Below are 6,000 nucleotides of genomic sequence, written 5' to 3' on the forward strand. Positions count from 1 at the left end.
TGCCTTTCATTTTATCCATTCTGGCGGGCAGGAAGTGGTATCGCATTGCAGAGTGATATTTTTAAAAGTAAATCAGATTATGTTACTCCGCTGTTAGTTCTCCTTTTCAACTCAGTATAAAATCCAACTCCTTAGCCTGACCTACCAGGCCCTGATTACCCCTGACTTGCTCTCCAAGCACGCTTTCTACTCGCTCTACTTCAGCCCCAATGCGGTCTTTCTAGTGTTCAAATGAGCAAGGATATCCCCAGCTCAGGACCTGTACCCTTGCTGCTGCTCTGCCTGGAACACTCTTCCTCCAGATATTGCCACGATCGACTCCTTCCTGATTGACCATACATCCAGCAAATGTTCCTAAGTAACTATCAGGTCTCTTCTCACATGTCACCTCCCTCCCAGAATCTTTCCCTGACCACTATCTAGTGTAGTTACGGTTAGCATCTCGAAGCACCAGCCACTGCCTCCCATTTCCATGCCAAAATAGGCCAGAGGACGTGTATTTCCAAAGCCTAAAATAGTGCAAGCAGCAAGTCCTCAGAAGATCCATGTTGGATAAAGGGAGAATGGGAGGCAAGAAGTTCATAGAAAGCATTCTCAAAGATGACTGTAGAATATTAAAACTAGTAGAGCCCTCTCCTCCCCTCAACTCAACTGATTAAAATGACGCTCAGAAAAATAAAGAAACTTAGCCATATGGTCAGCAGCCATGACAGGATTTGAACACAAATTCACTATTTCTAGTCCTAGTACGCTATCTGCCTACAAGAACAGGAGACAAAGTCTTCTTCTGTATAAATGGATCTCAAATTATTGAATATTGGGCATTAGGAATTCAACCTGGAGAATTCTCTTCTCTCGCCATAAAGCCAAATAACACACCCAGAGGATATGAGATGGGCGTCATTTTTGGAATTCCCAGTTCATCCCCGACCTTTACTCAGGGAAAAAGAAGATGTGGAGAGAGTAAATAGAAAGAAACAGGTGGCTCTCAGTCCACCTTCCATCCTATGAAGAAAAGAAAGAGAAGTATCTTGGCAGGGACCATATTCCTGGGCTCCAAGACCCTGAGACCCACCAGGTGGACCATGTTGTAGCAGGCAAGAGCCCTGGCTCGCGTGCTTAATTCGGGTGAGAATCAGATCGTACCACAACGTGGGCCTCAGAGCCAGTTGCTTAATGGGACACATAATCAGTACCTTGGAAAACTTCAGTCAAAAGCACTCCTGACACCACTGTGCCCTGCTGAGTCATGTCCAAACCCATGACCAGATGATTCACCGGTCTCCACTGGGGTCATGCCTGTCAGGTGCTGACCCAGAAATGAGAACTCAGTTCATAAGGGGAGAGAGATTCCCTAATTAAAACTCTGAAAGCTATTGCTCTTTGGGTTTCCAAAGAATAATGGAAGCCATGTCGGTCACTTCCTCAACAATAAAAAAAAATAATAATAATGGAAAAAGATAATCAAAAACCAACTAAAAAAGTAAGGGAGCTAATATTTTGGAAGAAAACAACCTGAAATAACACACATTCATAATCCCCTATTGAGATTCTAAAATGTAAAAACCCTGGAAACCACATTAACCAAGTTTTTTGGCTTCTTTTGTATATTTGCAGCAAATTCACTTGGCAGCAAAAGCCTGTCAGCAAAAATTGATAGAAGACTATTTTTAGTCCTTATTTATCTCACTTTGGATGTATACTCTTTTTTTCCTTTCTTTTCTTTAGTCTTTCTTTTTTGTACTGGTATTGAACCCAGGGGCATTCTACCTCCAAGCTACATCCCCCAGCCCTAATTATTTTTTCTTTTGTTTTGTTTTGCAGTATTGGGGATTGAACCCAAAGGCATTCTACCTCCGAGCTACACTTCCAGCCGTATGTTTTACTCTTTATTTGGAAACAGAGTCTCACTAAGTTGGGAGGGCCTCACCAAGTAGCTGAGGCTGGCTGCAAACCTGGATCCTCCTGTTTCAGCCTCCCAAGTACTGGTATTACAAGTGGGTGCCACCACTCCCGGCTGTTTTGTTTTATTTTTAAACAGGGTCTTGCTAGGGTTATGAGAGTCTCACTACTTGCTGAGGCTGTCCTCAAACCTGCAATCCTCCTGTCTCAGTCTCCCAAATACTGGGATTACAGGTGTGTGCCACTATGCCCAGCAACACTCATACGTTTTGCTGTAGGGATATTAACTATTTAATTATAAGGTGCTGAATCAAATCCCAATGGAACATTCCATAATAAACAATATTCTGAGCATCTCATTACATCTATGAAAGCTGAAAATTTCTTAATGCCAAAAATTTCTCTTGCTCCTAAATTTTCAGATAAAGATGGTGGACCTGTCCTCCTTTGCTTAATTTCTAGCTCATCACAAAATCCCAGGGCAGGCAAATATTGTTCCCATTCAACAAATGAAGAAGCTGGGGTCTAGAGATGTTAAATAATTCAAGTCCATACAAGTAACTAATGTCAAAACTGGAATTAAACTCCAGGTATAGCAGACATCCATCCTTCTCCCCGTTAGTTACCCACACCCCTGCCTTTTTGTAACAGCACCTCACCTCTACCTTAACAGACCTGGGGGTACCATCTTACCCTAGGCACAGGAAAGATACATACACCAAGGTAAGCCATTGGACTCTCACTCTTCCTTAAAACTAGGTCCAGAGAGGAGTTACTCGAACACCATTAAGTAAGAACTCCATGGCACCAGCAGTGGTCTCTGCAGAAGCACTACCTATTGAGTGCTGCCCTGGGCTTTCTGAGCCCTAGCCATCTGGCTGCCCTTAGAGTCTAGGAGTTACCCATAGCTTTTCAACAAATTCCTTTTTTGTGTGTAGATTTGCCAGAAGTGGTTTCTTTTCTTTTTTCTTTTTTTTCTTTTTTTCCTTTTTCATTTATTTATTTATTTATTCATTTATTCCTTTTTTGTGTGTAGATTTGCCAGAAGTGGTTTCTTTTCTTTTTTCTTTTTTTTCTTTTTTTCTTTTTTATTTATTTATTTATTTATTCATTTATTCCTTTTTTGTGTGTAGATTTGCCAGAAGGTTATTTCTTTTCTTTTTTTTCTTTTTTCTATTTATTTATTTATTTATTTATTGCATTCAGAGAAAAAAATCCCAGAATGAGACACCATGCCTTTGGTTCCTAGCACTCTTTCTTCTTTCCTTCAATGAGGAAGAGAATTATCACAGATGTACTGTAGTATGAGTATGTGTGTGTGCACTAAGTAGATTAGATAGACAGACAGGCAGACATTAAATATATATACCTACATATGAAATACTTAAAATGGGATCTGGCACCTAAAAATAAATCCCTGCATTTCAGAGCTACCATGAACAAGAAGAATGCTTTGCAATTGCCCAGCACCCAACAGTTCACATCTCTAAGTGCTACTCTCCCAACTCCCTTTCTTCCTCCCTATATACTGTCTTCCCCCATCCTATATTCATACATCAAAATTTTTTCCAAGTCTCTGTTTTATATTCAAGTTGACCTTCTTCTTGGCTTACCCTTATCTCCATGTGTACCTATATATGGGAACTTTGGGGCTCTATAAACAGTCTAAAGAAATGCCTACATAGAGATAAAGTGTCCATATAAAGAAGCGGCCAGTCATGGACTTCAAGACCCATGCTGACATCTTCATTCACTTTTGGCCTGTGTTCTTGACACATCTCAAAGTTTTTGCATGTCTCTACCTAATAGTTATTTTTCAGACTCTCTCACCTTTTAGTTTACAAACAGTCAAAACATAAATGATGGGGGCCCGGGTCGCGGGACCCTGGGCCCCGGGCCGAACTGCGCGTAGCACGCCAGACCCCTGGAGAAACCAGGCCCAGTAAGACGCTGGGTTCTGGGCGGGGGTCGAGCACAGGGCACCCCAGCTGGGGCCCGGGTCGCGGGACTCTGGGCCCCGGCCGAACTGCGCGTAGCACGCCAGACCCCTGGAGAAACCGGACCCAGTAAGACGCTGGGTTCTGGGCGGGGGTCGCGGGCTGGGCACGCCAGATGGGGCCCAGGTCGCGGGACTCTGGGCCCCAGGCCGAACTGCGAGTAGCACGCCAGACCCCTGGAGAAACCAGGCCCAGTAAGACGCTGGGTTCTGGGCGGGGGTCGCGGGCTCGGCACGCCGGATGGGGCCCGGGTCGCGGGACTCTGGGCCCCAGGCCAAACTGCGAGTAGCACGCCAGACCCCTGGAGAAACCGGGCCCAGAACAGAAAAAGATAAAGAAAAATATCGGAGAGGTGGTAAGAAAGCCATTATGGATGCCAGGACACTGGAGATGCAGACAAAACTTATCTAAATGCACTGGAACTTATGGAAATATTCGCCGTGAAAGAGGACTGCTATTTCTCTATATTGTTAAGAATCTCAGACATCACATATAAGGAGAGAGTTTAGCGGAGACCAAGGAGAAATGCGGTGTTGAAAGAGTTCTCTGCGATGGTGGTGGAGACTTGTATTCAGGAGAAGCAGAAACCGGATCTTACCAACTTTATTTTTTTGGAGAAATTACACCAAATGGCGAATGCTACCATCACGCATGTTTAGGAACACTGGACAACATTCAGAGTGGAAAAAGAGCCTGGGAAGGATTTGAAACGGTGGAGGCAGCGGCAATGCCAGTGGCCAATATTTGGGGGAGGCAGAGATCTGATACATTACAACTGGAACCTTTGAAATAATAACCACAGAGACAGTGATCGGAACCTGCTGAGGGGTTAGGCGGGTGCCGGGGCCAGTGGCCGACATCGGAGCTTGCTGTGAGGCAAGGCCACTACTGAGGCCTCCGTGGCCGGGATTGGAACCTGCAGAGGGGTTAGACCGATGCTGGGGCCAGCGAGGCCAGCATTGGAGCCTGCCATGATGCAAGGCTTGTGCTAGGGCCTCCGAGGTCGGGTCCGGAACTTGCTGAGGGGTTAGGCCGGTGCTGGGGTCAGCGAGGCCGGCATCGGAGCCTGCCTTGAGGCAAGGCCAGTGTTGGGGCCCCCGAGGACGGGACCGGAGCCTGCTGAGGGGTTAGGCCGGTGCTGGGGCCAGCGAGGCTGGCATCAGAGCCTGCCATGAGGCAAGGCCGGTACTTGGGACTCCGAGGCCAGGATAAGAGCCTGCCGAGGGGTTAGGCCGGTGCTGGGGCCGGTGAGGCCAGCATCGGAGCCTGCCTAGAGTCATGACCAGTGCTGGGGCCTCCGAGGCCGGGATCGGAGCCTGCCGAGGGCTTAGGCCGGTGCTGGGGCCAGTGAGGCCGGCATCGGAGCCTGCCTTGAGGCAAGGCCGGTACTGGGGCCTCCGAGGCCAGGATAAGAGCCTGCTGAGGGGTTAGGCCGGTGCTGGGGCCAGCAAGGCCGGCATCGGAGCCTGCCTTGAGGCAAGGCCGGTACTGGGGCCTCTGAGGCCGGGATCGGAGACTGCCGAGGGGTTAGGCCGCTGCTGGGGCCAGTGAGGCCGGCATCGGAGCCTGCCGTGAGGCAAGGCCGGTACTGGGGCCTCCGAGGCCAGGATAAGAGCCTGCCGAGGGGTTAGGCCGGTGCTGGGGCCAGCGAAGCCGGCATCGGAGCCTGCCTTGAGGCATGACCAGTACTGGGGCCTCCGAGGCTGGGATCGGTGCCTGCCGAGGGGTTAGGCCGGTGCTGGGGCCACGGAGGCCGGCATCGGAGCCTGCCTTGAGGCAAGGCCGGTACTGGGGCCTCGAGGCCAGGATAAGAGCCTGCCGAGGGGTTAGGCTGGTGCTGGGGCCAGCAAGGCCGGCATCGGAGCCTGCCTTGAGGCAAGGCCGGTACTGGGGCCTCTGAGGCCGGGATCGGAGACTGCCGAGGGGTTAGGCCACTGCTGGGGCCAGGGAGGCCGGCATCAGAGCCTGCCGTGAGGCAAGGCCGGTACTGGGGCCTCCGAGGCCAGGATAAGAGCCTGCCGAGGGGTTAGGCCGGTGCTGGGGCCAGGGAGGCCGGCATCGGAGCCTGCCGTGAGGCAAGGCCGGTACTGGGGCCTCCGAG

This window comes from Muscardinus avellanarius (assembly GCF_963383645.1).
Source record: "Muscardinus avellanarius genome assembly, chromosome: 4".
Taxonomy (NCBI): domain Eukaryota; kingdom Metazoa; phylum Chordata; class Mammalia; order Rodentia; family Gliridae; genus Muscardinus; species Muscardinus avellanarius.